A 15,916-nucleotide genomic window follows, 5' to 3' on the forward strand; every position below is an offset into this window, starting at 1 on the left:
TCCTCGAATCTCAGTATCTATTGTCCCCTTACCAGTGTGGCTTCCGAGAGGGACGGTCTCCAATCGATCATTTACTTCGCTTGGAATCCGCAGTTCGGCAAGCTTTTTCCCAGCGCCGCCAGTTGGTTGCAGTATTTTTTGACCTACGCAAGTCCTATGACATGGCCTGACACCATCACATCTTACTTACCCTTCATCAGCGGGGTCTTCGGGGCACACTCCCGATTTTTATCCGCCAGTTCCTGTTCCATCGGTCATTCAGGGTTTGGATTGGTACTGTTTTTAGTTCTCCATGGGCCCAGGAGATGGGCATCCCACAGGGTTCTGTCTTGGGTGTACTTCTTTTCCTCATTGCTATCGATGAACTTGTGGCCTCTGTCCATCCTTTGGTCGCCCCTGCCCTGTATGTGGATGATTTCTGCATTTGGGTTAGTTCCTCCTCAATGGCCTCTGCAGAGCGGCAGCTCCAGAGAGCTATACGGCGTGCCTCTGCATGGACCCTCTCACATCGGTTTCAATTCTCTCCTTTAAAATCGCGGGTGGTCCACTTCTGTCGCCTTACTACGATCCACCCTTATCCAGAGCTCTATCTCGATGCACAACGATTGCCAGTGGTCCCACAGTTCCGTTTCCTGGGTCTTCTTTTCGACAAGCACCTCACTTGGCTGCCCCATTTCAGACTTCTGAAGGTAGGATGTTTCCATGTCCTGTGCTTCCTTGCCCATTCCTCTTGTGGTACAGACCGCTCCCTCCTTCTCTGTCTTTATTGTGCTCTAGTTTTGTCTCGCTTGGACTATGGTTGTCAAGTTTATGGTTCGGCTGCTCCTTCCACAGTGCATGTACTGGATCCAGTCCACCATCATGGTATCCGTTTGGCCGACGGTGCCTTCCCTACTAGCCCTGTTGATAGACTCCTGGTTGAAGCTGGGATCTCCCCCCCCCCCCCCCCCTTTGTGTTCGGCGGTCGCAGCTTCTGGTATCTTATGCACTCGCTGTCTGTTCCTCTCCCACTCATCCTTCCTATTCTATCCTGTTCCCAGTCCATGGACGTCGCCCATCCGACTCCCCACCCTCGGGCGGGTTTACCGGTTAGGCTCCACCTTGTGTCTCTTTACCATGATTTTCAGCTTCCTTGTTTGTCCTGTCTTCCTCGCTCCCTCCCCTCCGCCCCCAACCCCCTTGGTTAGTTCCTTGGCCTCGAATTTGGATGGATCTCCGCTGAGGTCCAAAAGATTCCATCCCCCCGATGGTGTTCCATTCCTTGTTCCGCCTAATTTTATGGGAGTTTCGGGATGCTGTTGTTTTTTACACTGATGGCTCTAAATCTGCTGATCATGTGGGGTATGTCGTCAAGTCCTCTGTTGGAATGGAAAATCATCTGCTGCCACCTACATGTGGGGTGTTTACTGCGGCATTGATGGCAATTTCCCAGGCCCTTACCTTTATTAAACAGTCCCAACACAACCGTATTTTGTTATGTACGGACTCAGAGTGGCTTTCTGGCTGTTGACCGGTGTTTCTCGCGCCATCCCTTGGTCTCTGGCATCCATGACCATCTCGCTGATATTCACCGTGCTGCTTGTTCCATTGACTTCCTTTGGGTCCCTGGCCATGTGGGTATCCGTGGTAATGAGCTCGCTGATCGTTTGGCTGAGGGAACAGTCACGTACCCCCGTTTTCTGTAACCCCTCCTGCAGCGGATTTACGGCTTCACATCAAATCCCACTTCGCACAATCATGGGCCAACTCTTAGGAGGCTACTTCCCTGTCTAATAAACTTCGTGCGATTAAGGTGACACCAGGCATGTGGGGTTCTTCCTTTCATCTCTCCCGGAAGGACTTGACCACACTGTGTGGTCTCCGCATTGGCCATACCAGGCTGACCAATGTTTTTTTTTGCGTGATGCGGCACCCCCACTTTGTGGTTGTAGAGCCTTCCAGTCAGTAGCCCACATTTTGGTTGAATGCCCCCTTCTTTTGGCTCTGCGTGCTAAGTACAGACTGCCCCACACTTCACCTTTGATGTTGGCTGACAATTCCCAGATGGTCGTCCGGGTTCTCAGTTTCCCCCGGGAAAGTGGTTTTTATTCTCAGTTTTAAGGTTTTTTAATCTCTATCTGGTGTTGTGGTAGGGCGGTGAGTGTTGGGGTATCTCCCACTGTAAGCAGTGTTTGGAGATTCCCGACTACCCTCCCTGACCGAGATCCTCTTTTCTTCCCCTTTTACTCTGTTTTATCTTTTTTTTAGGATTGGTTAGTCTTTCCCATACATACTTCTACATTCTAGCGGTTACGCCTTTTAAGTCGCAGGTGGTCTTGCCTCTGCTGCTTCAGAAGTGGGATATTTCCTGCCTCTAGCATAGCATTGGGTTCACTCTCTTGCTGACTTACCTCATTTTCAGAATGAGATTTTTACTCTGCATCGGAGTGTGCGGTGATATGAAACTTCCTGGCAGATTAAAACTGTGTGCCCGACCGAGATTCGAACTCGGGACCTTTGCCTTTCGCGGGCAAGTGCTCTACCAACTGAGCTACCGAAGCACGACCCACGCCCGGTCATCACAGCTTTACTTCTGCCAGCATCTCGTCTCCTACCTTCCAAACTGTACAGAAGCTCTCCTGCGAACCTTGCAGAACTAGCACTCCTGAAAGGAGCTCCAGGGTGCCACCATCGTTTACACTGATGGTTCTAAGACAACCAATAAGGCTGGATACGCTTTCACAACTCCTGCTGGCTTTGAACACCATTTATTGCTGGGACCATGTAGTGTGTTTACAGCAGAGCTTCTAGCCATTCACAGGGCCTTCCTTTTTGTTTCTCAGCCCTCCCTCCACAGTGTTTTACTTTAGGCAGAGAATCAGGAGTAACGACGAACAATAGTCGCCGAAGGGCAAAGTTTTTCTTCCATTCACTAGAAAGGTCACAGATCGCATTGGCAAAGTTTTAAGCAAGTATGGGGTGGAAACTACTTTCAGACCCACTAGGAAATTAAAAGAATTTTTAAGGTCGGCAGAAGATGCACGACACCCTTTGGCTACACCGGGAGTGTATAAAATTCCTTGTAGTTGTGGACAGGTTTACATCGGTACCACAAAGAGAAGTGTGAGCACCCGTCTTGTTGAACATAAGAGGAATTGCCGCCTGGGTCACACGGATGAATCGGCCGTAGCGGAACATGTTTACCAGGAAGGTGACCATGAAGTAAAATTCAGCGAGACGAGCGTCATATCAAAAACCTCGCATTATTATGTACGCTTGTATAGAGAGGCTATCGAGATTGATAAACATCGTAATAATTTTAGCAGGAAAGACGAAGGTGTTAAACTGGATAAAATTTGGATGTCAGCGTTGCACCGCAAGCGTGACGATCGATTACTTTCAATCGAGAATGTTGGCATTACCGGAGACAATCTCGTTGCCGACGCCACGTCATGGACAGTGGCGCCCTCTGTACTGTCTATATAGTCAGCGCTTCCTCGAGTTCTCTTCGCAGTTCGCCGCTTTACCTCCGAGGATGTCTCCCGCAGTACGAGACGAAACGTCGGGAGAGAGTTTTATACTTCGACCGCGGCCTGTCAGCCCGGAAGTTTTAAGTGAAGTGTTTTAATTTTTTCAGACTATCGAATGATGCTACTCTCGTCACCCTTTGGTCTCCGCTATCCATGACCTCCTCTCTGCCCATGAGGGTGCCACCTGTTCAGTTGTCTTTCTCTGGCTCCCAAGTCATGTGGGCATCCTACGGAATGAACTGGCTGACCATTTGGCTAAAGAATCAGATACTTACCCCCCCCCCCCCCCCAATTTCCTTTCATGATTCTAGCAGCGGATATGCAGATCTACGTCAAAATACTCTTTGCCCAAAAGTGGGATGCCATCTGGAGTGCTACTGCTCATAGTAATAAACTCTGCACAATCAAGGAGTCGACTGCAGTTTGGCGCTCTTCCTTCTGCTCCTCTCGAAAGGAGTCCACTGTTTTATACCATTTACGCGTTGGTCATCCATTGATTCCTCCTACGTAATGACCCACCCCCACAATGTGCTTTTGGAGCCAGGCTGACAACGTCCAACGTATTGGCGGAATGTACCCTTTTTTCGACCCTTAATTTTAAGTATAGCCTTCCCGATTCTTTAGATTTAATATTAGCAGACGATCCACAGATTTTTGAATTGGTCCCCAGTTTCCTCCTTGTAAGTGGTTTTTACTTCCAGATATGAGGTTCTACTTCAGTCTTGGAGCAGGGGCAGGTTGGTTGTGGTTGGGACTTCTTTTCCAGACTTCTCGGCCTGTGACCCCATGACCATCCCCTTTTTTCCAGTTTTTAGATCTGGTCTCACCTTTCATGACTTTTACTGTGTGTGTTTAATGTTCGTTTTTTTTATTTGACTCCCCTGAGTGGATCCATCCACTTTTCGCGGACCCTATTTCCTCTGTGACTAACTTTGGAATCGCGGGGACTGATGACCTGGCTGTTTGGTCCCATAGTCCCCCTCACTCGATCAATCACGACATGCATATACTTTCAGGAAAACTCTATGGATTTCTTAATTTACTTGTCGATAGTTATAAAGGTTTGTTCTAATTAAATTTAATTAAAAATAGTAAGCACTTAAATAACATTCATTCACTAAAACTCCATGCAAATACGCGTGATTTTTTAAATTATGTTACCTCTCAAATGTCATATAAATAAAATATGACCAGTGATGGAAAAAAATATAGGTTGAAAATTGTGAGAGGGAGCAGAGCAGTCGCCTCATACACATTCGTCTTAGGAAGCTCGGATGCTAACCGCTTCACCGCCACGAATTCTGGCGCTGAGTCTCTAGCGCACTGTTCCATCCCGTACACAATAGACGCCTAATACTTCTTGAGATTTTCTCGAAATTGTCACAGTGGTGTACCTTACTCCTCGCACATTATGATCCTGTAATGGCCTACGAAAGTTGTACAAAGTCTGAAGTAGATCTGTGATCCCAGAGTCGTGGGCTCCCATTGTGAGTACGCTGATCTACCTCCTTTCAGGGCGGGCTACACATGCTGATGACTTCCAGTGAATCTTAGGCTGACTTCCTCCTCTCCTTGTGACTAGCTAAATGCACTCGCTCCGCACGTCTACTGCTTCCAGCGATTGTTCATCAGTCCTCCTGTCACTCAATGGTGGGTGTCCCTCCCTATTTATGCGCAATACGCTACATTTGTTTAGGATATCTTAGACATCTTATTGAGGCAATAAAAAGCCCATACATGGACATAAAAATTAGAATAAAAGTCAGTAATATGATACAGCTGAAAAAATCATTATCAACAGGGGACTCAAGCACGGCTGTTGCCTGTCACCAACCTTATTTAATGTGTATGCAGGGTGGTCCATTGATAGTGACGGGCCAAATATCACACGAAATAAGCATCAAACGAAAAAACTACAAACAACGAAACTCGTCTAGCTTGAAGGGGGAAACCAGATGGCGCTATGGTTAGCCCGCTAGATGGCGCTGCCATAGGTCAAACGGATATCAACTGCGTTTTTTAAATGGGAACCCTGATTTTTTAATACATATTCGTGTAGTACGTAAAGAGACATGAATGCTTTAGTTGGACCACTTTTTTTGTTTTGTGATAGATGGCACTGTAATAGTCACAAACGTATAAGTACGTGGTATCAGGTAACATCTCGCCAGTGCGGATGTATTTGCTTCGTGGTACATTACCCGTGTTAAAATGGACCGTTTAACAACTGCGGAAAAGGTCGATATCGTGTTGATGTATGGATATTGTGATCAAAATGCCCAACGGCCGTGTGCTATGTATGCTGCTCGGTATCCTGGACGACATCATCCAAGTGTCCGGACCGTTTCCCGGACAGTTACGTTATATAAGGAAACAGGAAGTGTTCAGCCACATGTGAAACGTCAACCACGACCTGCAACAAATGAAGATGCCCAAGTAGGTGTCTTAGCTGCTGTCGCGGCTAATCCGCACATGATCAGCATGCAAATTGCGCGAGAATCGGGAATCTCAAAAAGGTCGGTGTTGAGAATGCTACATCAACATCGACTGCACCCTTACCATATTTCTGTGCACCAGGAATTGCATGGCGCCGACTCTGAACGTCGTGTATAGTTCTACCACTGGGCACAAGAGAAATTACGGGACGATGACAGATTTTTTGCACGCGTTCTATTTAGCGACGAAGCGCCTTCACCAACAGCGGTAACGTAAAGAAGCATAATATGCACTATTGGGCAACGGAAAATCCACGATGGCTGCGACAAGTGGAACATCAGTGACCTTGGCGGGTTAATGTATGGTGCGGCATTATGGGAGCAAGGATAATTGGCCCCAAATTTTATCGATGGCAATCTAAATGGTGCAATGTATGCTGATTTCCTACGTAATGTTCTACCGATGTTACTACAACATGTTTCACTGCATGACAGAATGGCGATGCACTTCCAGCATGATGGATGTCCGGCACATAGCTCACGTGTGGTTGAAGTGGTGTCGAATACCATATTTGATGACAGATGGATTGGTCGTCGAAGCAGCATGCAATGGCCCGCACGTTCACCGGATCTGCCCTTCCCGGATTTCTTTCTGTGGGGAAAGTTGAAGGATATTTGCTATCGTGATCCACCGACAACGCCTGACAACATGCGTCAGCGCATTGCCAATGCATGTGCGAACATTACGGAAGGCGAACTACTCGCTGTTGAGAGAAATGTCGTTACACGTATTGCCAAATGCATTGAAGTTGACGGACATCATTTTGAGCATTTATTGCATTAATGTGATATTTACAGGTAATCACGCTGTAATAGCATGCGTTCTCAGAAATGATAAGTTCACAAAGGTACATGTATCACATTGGAACAACCGAAATAAAATGTTCTGTATTTTAGTTTAAAAAACCTACCTGTTACCAACTGTTCGTCTAAAATTGTGAGCCATATGTTTGTATTACAGCGCCATCTATTACAAAGCGAAAAGTGGTCCAACTAAAACATTCATGTTTCTTTGTGTACTAACGAATATGAAAAAATTGGGGTTCCTATTTAAAAAAAAACAACGCAGTTGATATCCGTTTGACGTATGGCAGCGCCATCTAGCGGGCCAACCATAGCGCCATCTGGTTTCCCCCTTCAAGCTACACAAGTTTCGTTCTTTGTAGTTTCTTCGTTTGACGCTTATTTCGTGAGATATTTGGCCCGCTCACGATCAATGGACCACTCTGCGTAAGTCATTTGCTTAAGAGCTGGGGACAGGAGGTAAGTCCAGATTAATAGAAATAGTCTATTAATTACACCAGTTGTTCGAACCTACGGGTGACAGATCTAGCAGCCCACCTCTGACATTGCTTCGATGTCTTCCTTCAACCCGACCAGGTACGGACGCCAAACACTCGAACAGTACTCAAGACTAGGTCGCACCAGAGTCCTGTATGCAGTCTCCTTTACAGGTGAACCACTTTTTCCTAAAATTCTCCCAATAAATCGAAGTCGACCATTTGCCTTTCCTGCCACAGTTCTCACACGCTTATTCCACCTCAGATCGCTTTGAAACCGTAATGCCCAGATATTTAAACGACTTTACTGTGTGAAGTAGGACACTAGTAATACTGTATCCGGACATCACAGGTTTGCTCTTCCTGCTCACCCACATTTACTTACATTTTTCTGCATTTAGGGATGGCTGCCATTTGTCATACCATTTGGAAACTTGGTCTAAGCCATTTAGTAACTTTCTACACTCAACTTCGAACCTTACAGTACACAATGGCATCATCAGCAAAAAAGCGCAGATTGTTGTCCACCTTGTCCCCCAAATCATTTACGTTGAGACATCCCCTTACTCATTTTTTTATAAATGAGTGCTGGAAAACCTCTACGTTATTTGATTTTCAAACAGCTGAGCAAAACTGAACATACTCAGACATTTCGCTCTTTACTTATTCTGATCAACACTAAACTGACAAAGAATTTTTTTTTAGCGCAACGTAATCTGACTTTCAATAATCCCTACAAAAGAATGGCCCTGAGTAACAATAATCTATACCTTTTATGAATCACTTACATCACAAAAATCTCCGTTACTCCAACTACTGCAATACAGCGAGTGCCACTACTGCCAGCTAAATGAAAGATTCTAACTACTGACAGGCACAGTTAGCAAATGAAAGATTTTGATAGAGAACAAACAACGTATTTACCTTAATAATGTTCAAAAGTCATCATTATATATATATATATATATATATAAAGTTCATGATATCCAATATTACAAATTTATTCTTTCTGATGGATGCACGTCCATTTCGTCCGCTGTCAAAACTCCGCCATCTTTCTCCCCACATCCACCACTTGTGGCGGCTCACCTCCAACTGAGCAACGCTACGCGCTGTTCACATCCAACAGCCCAACACTACAATAGAAAAAATTTCAACAATGCAAACCAGCCACAGACTGCAGACAGCACAGCCAGTGACTTTCATACAGAGCGCTACGTGGCTAAACAGCCTACTTACAGCGTAGACCTATATAGAGAACAACTGCGGTCCTATTATACTTCTCTGGGGCGCTCCTGACGATACACTTTTCTCAGATGGACACGTGCCTTCGAGGCCAGCATACTGAGTTCTATTTTTTAAGAAGTCTCCGAGCCACTAACATACCAGTGAACTTATTCCGCATGCTCATACCTTCGTCAACAGCCTACTGTGGGGCACCGCGTCAAACGATTTCCGGAATTGTAGAAACATGGAATCTGCCTTTTGCCCTTCATGCATATTTCGCAGTATATCATTTGAGAAAAGGGCAAGTGGTGTTTCGTACGCGCGATGCTTTCCAAAACCGTGCTGGTTCGTGGACATAAGCTTCTCAGTCTCAAGAAAGTTTCCTATATTCGAAGTGAGAATATGTTCAAGGATCCTCCAGCAAACAGAAGTTATGGAGTAGCGTCAAAGAACATGTTTTCCTGCATTCGCTGTCACTTTACGTGGAAGAGTTAAAGGAAGGACATTTCATGCAGTCTCTGAGTTCGACCATGACGCTTTGAGACGTGTATGAGAAGGGTTTCGCAGTGTCACAAAGTGTGTTCGTAATGTGAGTTAGATTAGTAGAGATGCTCTGGCCACCGATGTGTGTCTGTTTTCCGCGTGTCTTTCAGTTTCTGCACAGTTGCCTCCTGAAACGCTGGGGGTACTTATGAGTAACTCTGTACTGGTACTTCAAATCCTAGTATACAAGAGATTTCAGTGAACCTAACAGACCAGCACCGCAAGCTCGAAACAAAATTCAAAGGGCGATATAGTAAACTCTACTATATTTATCACGTATAATACTCTCAACTCTTTAAAGCGATTGAAACACTCAAACGTGAGAGTGCAATTAAAGAATAGCCTGCTGTCTAAATATATTCTGTTGTGTTTTCCTCTTAATTTGGAAGGAGGGCAACGAAAAATTTGTCACCCACTTAAAGAAAATTTTATGTATTTTATCAACTCACCTCACCTGGTAACATTGTATACTCCAGTTTTCCCAGCGAAACAATTTGCCTTTGAGTTTGTTGTTTAACACGTTATTATTAGATCGCTTTCTTGTCTGTTCGTTCGGTACAAATTTTGCAATTGATTTTAAACTACATTCCCGATGAGCTAGTCGCTTGAAACTTTCAACATAGCCAGAACTGGGTGACAACGCAACATTAACCTGCTAACGTGTCTGGAGTGTGGCGGAGGGTACACTGGAAAAATTGGAAATTTGTGGTAAGTTCCTATGGAACTAAACTGCTGAGGTCATCGGTCCCTAGGCTTTCACACTATTTAATCTCACTTAAACTACCTTACGCTAAGGACAATACACACACCCATGTCCGAGGGAGGACTCGAACCCTCGACGGAGGGGGGGGGGGGGGGGTGTACACTGGGCACCACCGCTATTTCCCTCTTCTCCTGTTCCATTTCCGAAGGTTTCGTGATGTAAATGGTTGTTGGTAAGCCACCGTATGAGCTCGAATGTCTCCAACTTTTGCCTTTCATGTCTTTTCGAGAGATGATGGTAGGAGGAAGCAATACATTGGTTGAGTCAGATGGAGAAACTTAAATAACAAATTTTATTTAAAAGACAACATGGCACGTTTTTAAAGCGGACTGAAAAGTGTAAAATAATTTCTCCTGACCACATAAAGATTCCCAACACCATTCGGATAGTCCTGAAAATTTGTGCTCGTGATTTTTTTTAATAACCATGAAAATAATTGTAGAATTTAAAACGAATCATGGGGGGGGGGGGGGGTGGCGCATGCAATACGACTATTCATGAATCAGTTATGTGTTACATGCCCGCCACGTTTTTAGTTTTAAATTCTGAAAGAATTTTCATAGCTGTAAATAAACTTCGCCATCATAAATTTTCAGGATTATCTGTAGGAATCTGTATGGGGCTAGGAGACATTATTTTGTACGTTTTACTCCGTTTTCAAAACGTGTTACATTAAAAGCTTTTTATTTAAATAATTATTATTGCTTTACTTACTATAAATACTGCTTGGATTTATTATTACAACAGTGTATCTTTCTGCATGAGAATTGAAATGTCTGAGTCCGTTGTTTGTTCTGGTTTAATGGAACATAATTATGAACAGTTCTTTGTTTATTCTTCTTCAATCGGCAATTTTTGTATCAGAAAAAAATGTTCTTAATAGTGTACTACAAAAACGTAACTACACTGGGAGCAGAACTTAAGGGCAAAAGTAGCTTCCGAATGATGAGACAGTGCAAAGAAATATAGCTCGACGGAACTTGGACCATACATACGAGAACGTGCTGATAAGGAATCCAACCGAAATTTTTGTGTGGAAACTTTATTTCTCATGTCTACACATCTCGCCACTAGCGGGGCCCGTTAACATGACGCTGTGTCACGTGACTATGTCGGTACGTGAGAAGCCGTGTGCTGTAATCGAGTTTGGAATTGGACAGTTGGTCCACACGTGGCGTGGCAGCTCCCCAACACACACGAAAACTGAGGCAGGACACCTTGGGTTCACTGGCATCGGGCATCCTCTACACACACCCTAGTGGGCCCCATTCGATTTCCATCTGTTTTCAAAACTTGAACACCACCTTCGAGGAGGTGCCTTCGTCAACAAAGTCAAACATTCTACAGCGACGGTACGAAGAAAGTGGTCTCCCGTTGTGAGAAATGTGTTCGTCGCCAGGGTGACGATGTTGAGAAATAAATAGGGTAAGGTGGGACTAAGTGAATCGTTTCAGTTTTTTACTATACGTATTAAATTGTAATGGTGAATATATCACAGTTTATGTTTTGTATCGTAAAGGTACATCGCTACGAGATATATTCTGCTCCGCTGTAAACAGCAAAATGTAAAATGTCTGAAACAACATAAAAATTAGAAATTTGCGGGGCTGGATGAATCGTAAATGGGGCTAAGTGAATCATTGTAAACTGTCATACATGCAGTTATATACAGTACGGAAGAAACATTTTAACTGTTCCAGTAGATGTTACATGCATTTCCTATGGCGGAATTGGCTACAACGGCAACGTCGACACACATTTTGTGAAACCATACTTTGTACTTACCATACCTCATCCATTGCCCATTCTTCATAGATCTAGGGTCATTATATTTGATGTTGCAGAAACCAAAGGTGCGTTTTCCTCGTCAGACTCGACCTTTGGCGGTGATGAAAATGAATTCTCTTCTGGATTAGAAGGCATCTCTTGAATATCTGTCGCGTTTCTGCAACCCTTGACCTTCTTTCTTTGGGAGTTTTTAAAATGCAGATTTCTCTTCCCCTTGCGATTGAGATAAAGTGACGACGTCGGATGGCAAGCGGAATTTTTCCTCACGCATGTGGTACCGGTAGTTTTCGTGGCAAAGCAGAAGAAAATGATGATGATCATCATGTGGTGTCACCGCCAGACACCACACTTGCTACGTGGTAGCCTTCAAATCGGCCGCGGTCCGTTAGTATACGTCGGACCCGCATGTCGCCACTGTCAGTGATTGCAGACCGAGTGCAGCCACACGGCAGGCCTAGAGAGACTTCCTAGCACTCGCCAATTTGGATTCCATCTCGCCGCCTACAGAATTCGAGGTAACGAGCGGCAGCCTTTCCTCCTTTCATCCGTCGGCGTGAGTACGTACCGTGTGATAGTCAAATTATTTCCTCGCCGCGACGTAGCAACTCTGTCCTACGAAGAAATTTTGTCTGCATTAGATGCATATCTCAAAGAATCAGTCAATGTAGTTGCGAAAAGGTATACCTTCTTTCGTACAAAACGTACGGCATGTCAGACTAATCGGGAGTGGGTTGCAACCTTGCAAGGCCTTACTAGGGATTGTGCTTTTGAGTGTCAATGTGGACTTCCTTATACAGATACTATGGTACGTGATGCAGTTGCACAGAACGTTTCTGATGTTCGTATAAGGGAACAGATTTTGAAACTAGTAAATCCCTCCCTTCAACAAGTGGTGGACATATTGGATCGGCAGGACACACTTGACTTTGCTCAGGAATCATTTGAAACTTCGCCAGCAGTGTGTCAGATTAACCGGGCCGCCGGGCGAGCTGCACGGAGCAGTAAAGTCCTCGCGCCCGGCCGCGCCGCTGCCGCCAGGCTCTCAGCCACGTGTACCGCGACGGCAAGCAAATGCAGTGATCAAATCATGCCCGCGGTGTGCTACTAAACATTCGCGTGAGAATTGCCCGTCACGCCAAGCTATTTGATTTTATTGTACTAAAAAAGGACATGTTCAGAGTGTTTGCCAGAAAAAGCTCAGATCGGAAGCTCAAACCCGTTCCAGGCCCTTTGCTTTGCGCCGGAATCGGAATCGAACCAAGGATACTCCGGCTCGCGAAACTTCGCCCATGGAAATTCATGTAGTTCATTCCACTCCGCGCAGTGCCACTCTCTCTACCAGTGCTGTGTTCGTCCCAAAAATAGTGTGCGTCGACATCGCAGGAACTCCCGTCAAGTCGCAAGTGATTATGTACCAGTGTCAGTTCACGTTGCACGAGACAGTCGCTCTTGTCGTCAGCAGGACAATAGACTTTTTGTTGACTTGGACATTAACGGCAAAGTGATACCATTCCAGCTCGATACCGGAGCTGCAGTTTCACTGATCAATCGAGACACTTACAAACTGCTGGGCACACCTTCGTTGCGTGCCGCAAATGTTACGTTAAGTAGTTATTCTGGTCAACGTATCCCTGTGTTAGGACAGTGCAGCCTTCTTGCAACATACAAAGGACACACAAAACTTGTCATTTTACGTCCTTCGTTATTCTTCTGCAGTGAACTTGTTTGGTTTCGATTTATTTCAGTTGTTTAACTTGTCTATAGTAAATCAGGTCCTATCAGTGAACCAGACTGTGCCTTCAGACAGTGTTTCTCCTCTATGTGAAGAATTTGCAGAAATTTTTGCACCGGGCCTCGGTTGCGCTAAGAACTATACAGCACATTTGGAACTGAAAGCAAACGCGCAACCGAAATTTTTCAGAGCGCGCAATGTTCCCCATGCATTGCGTGATGAGGTCGCAAAAACATTACACGATTTGAAATCACAAGGTGTAATTGAACGTGTGCAGGCTTCTCTCTGGGCATCACCTTTAGCAATTTTGCCAAAACCTTCCGGAAAGTTGAGACTTTGTGTGGACTTCAAGGCAACAGTGAATCCACAACTAGTGATTGCAACTTTTCCTTTACCCCACCCAGAAGATCTTTTTGACAAACTGTGCCCTGGTAAATATTTTTCGAAGTTGGACCTAGCAGATGCGCACTTGCAAATACCGGTGGACGAAGATCCCAGCGCGTTTTGGTGGTTAACACGCATCTTGGGTTGTATCGATTCAAACGACCGCCATTCGGGTGTGCATCCGCCCCTGCATTGTTTCAGCAATATCTACAAACTGTTTGTGCGTCGGTCCCTACTGCAGAAAATTATCTGGACGATATTGTGATCTCCGGAAAGACGGAAGAAGAACATTTGGCCAATCTCAGAACATTATTTCAGGCCTTGCGACAAAATGGTCTTCGCTTGCGAAAGGACAAATGTGTGTTTTTTGCTCGGGACTTGCCATACCTGGGACATGTAACCAATGCCCAAGGCATACATCCCAGTCCCGCGCACCTCCGTGCCATACACGACTTGCCTTCGCCGCAGAATTTGAAGCAGCTACAGAGTGTGCTGGGAAAAATCAACTATTATAATAAATATGTTCCGCGCGCCTCTTCCATTTCAGCTCCGCTTCATCGCTTACGCCGTAAGGGTGTTCCGTTCGTCTGGACGACGGAATGCGAACGCGCCTTTCGCCAATTGAAATCGGCGTTGCGTTCCAATACTTGCCTTACGCCATTCGATCCCCGGAAGCCCCTTTTGTTGGTGGTGGATGCATCAGATTTCGGGATCGGAGCTGTGCTTGCGCACAAAGATGGATCGCACGATCGCCCTATTGCCTTTGCGTCCAAATTGCTCTCGTCTGCTCAAAGAAATTATTCACAGATCGAGAAAGAAGCATTGGCTCTCGTATTTGGTGTTACAAAGTTTCATGATTTCTTGTATGGTCGTCACTTTACCATAATCACAGACCACAAACCTTTGACATCGCTTTTTCATCCGACCAAGCCTGTACCTCCACGTACAGCGCAGAAACTCATTCGCTACTCTATTTTCCTCTCGCAGTACCGGTACGATATCTTGTATCGGTCCACTGCTAAGCACGGAAACGCCGATGCGTTGTCCCGCTTGCCTGTTGCTGAGGATAGGGCATTCGATTCCTCCGAACTTGCTTGCATGTTCATTGATGCGGAAACCGATGACGTGGTCGAATCGTTTCCGATTGATTTTCGTCGTGTAGCTACAGCCACAGCTGCCGACCCTGTCCTTGCTCCCGTTCTGCGTTTTGTTGCTACGCAATGGCCTTTGTCAAAGTCACGGATCGGGGACCCGTTGGTTCGCCGATTTTTTGCTCACAAGGAGAGACTTTTTGTACGACGTGGTGTTTTGCTGTTGCGTTCTGATAATGATCAGTCCAGGGTCGTGGTACCACGTTCGTTACAGTCCTCTGTCTTACAGATTCTCCACCAAGGACATTGGGGTATAGTGAGAACGAAACAACTTGCTCGTCAGCACTGTACTTGGTTCGGAATCGATGCCGCGATTACGAATATGTGCTCTTCTTGCATGGTGTATGCCGAGCAACAATTAGCACCACCGCGGAAATTCTTTGCATGGCCAAAAGACACTTCCCCTTGGCAACGCTTACACATCGATTTTGCTGGTCCATTCTGGAATGCTCGATGCTTGGTTGTGGTAGATTCATTCAGTAATTTTCCTTTTGTTGTCCGGATGTCTTCCACGACGTCATCTGCCACCACCCAAGCGTTATCCGCTATCTTTTGCATTGAAGGTCTTCCACAGACTATTGTTTCCGACAATGGCCCACAATTCATGTCCGCAGAATTTGTCATTCTGCAAGGCCCATGGTATTCAACATCTGACGTCCGCACCGTTTTCGCCACAGTCAAACGGTGCCGCTGAACGATTGGTCAGGACTTTCAAGTCACAGATGTTGAAGATGAAAGAGTCGCATTCTCGGGAGGACGCGTTATTGTTCTTTTTGTCGTCGTATCGCTCTCAGCCCCGAGATGGTCGCTCACCGGCTGAGTTGCTCCACGGTCGTCATCATCGAACCTTGATGTGTTTGCTACATCCGCCGCATCAGGTTCCTGTGCCGCGGCAGACACCTGCTTTTGCTCCAGGCGACGTTGTCTACTATCGCCACTGCCTAGGTTCACGGCGTTGGCTCGAAAGGCGCATTCTTCGCTGCCTAGGAAGCGCTATGTATCTGGTTTTGGGGGCCTCTGGTGAGGTGCGTCGGCATCTCAATC

The 15,916-nt window shown here is 45.7% G+C and overlaps 1 non-coding gene across 1 annotated transcript; it reads right to left on the minus strand.

Annotated features, from left to right (window-relative positions):
- Positions 1-2,466: 2,466 nt before the first annotated feature.
- On the minus strand, positions 2,467-2,541 carry Trnas-cga (transfer RNA serine (anticodon CGA)). The gene has a single exon. It is a non-coding gene; the product is annotated as a tRNA-Ser (tRNA).
- Positions 2,542-15,916: the final 13,375 nt, after the last annotated feature.

The sequence above is a fragment of the Schistocerca gregaria genome, chromosome 9 (genome assembly GCF_023897955.1).
Source record: "Schistocerca gregaria isolate iqSchGreg1 chromosome 9, iqSchGreg1.2, whole genome shotgun sequence".
Lineage (NCBI taxonomy): Eukaryota > Metazoa > Arthropoda > Insecta > Orthoptera > Acrididae > Schistocerca > Schistocerca gregaria.